This window comes from Penaeus monodon, chromosome 15 (genome assembly GCF_015228065.2).
Source record: "Penaeus monodon isolate SGIC_2016 chromosome 15, NSTDA_Pmon_1, whole genome shotgun sequence".
Classification (NCBI taxonomy): Eukaryota; Metazoa; Arthropoda; class Malacostraca; order Decapoda; family Penaeidae; genus Penaeus; species Penaeus monodon.
The window spans coordinates 10,601,208-10,601,798 of record NC_051400.1 but is presented as its reverse complement, the minus strand read 5'-3'; positions in this window follow the sequence as shown (position 1 = coordinate 10,601,798).

Sequence of the window (591 nt, the reverse complement as noted above, 5' to 3'; positions counted from 1 at the left end):
CTTTTTGCCTTTCACACACAAGAAATAACTGTATTTGCTAAAGGATCATTGACCTTCCACATTTAGCGCCCATTACCCACAACTTGCATAACGATAATCTTCCTGGTTGTCCGGCTGGGTTTTTGGGTATCCGCTTGGGTATCTGGTTATTTGTTTGAGTATCTGGGTATCCCACTTGGGTATCTGGGTATCCGCTTGTGTGTCTGGGTATCCGCTTGGATATCTGGACATCCATTTAGGTTTCTAAGTATAGGGCTAACCACTTGGATATCTTGGTGCCCTGGATATTTGGCTGAGTATTTGGTATCCGTGTGCGGATACGGGTATCCGCCAAGTGTGGATCCCTGCCCTGCCAAGCGAATGTTCAAGGAGGAAAGGTAGTGTCTTTCGGTGTGTGTGTTTTGGTGTGTGTCTTTCGGTGTGTGTGTTTTGGTGTGTGTCTTTCGGTGTGTGTGTTTTGGTGTGTGTCTTTCGGTGTGTGTGTTTTGGTGTGTGTCTTTCGGTGTGTGTGTTTTGGTGTGTGTCTTTCGGTGTGTGTGTTTTGGTGTGTGTAATTTTGAAAAACAGGAAAGTATATCAGTCAGTTGGAAG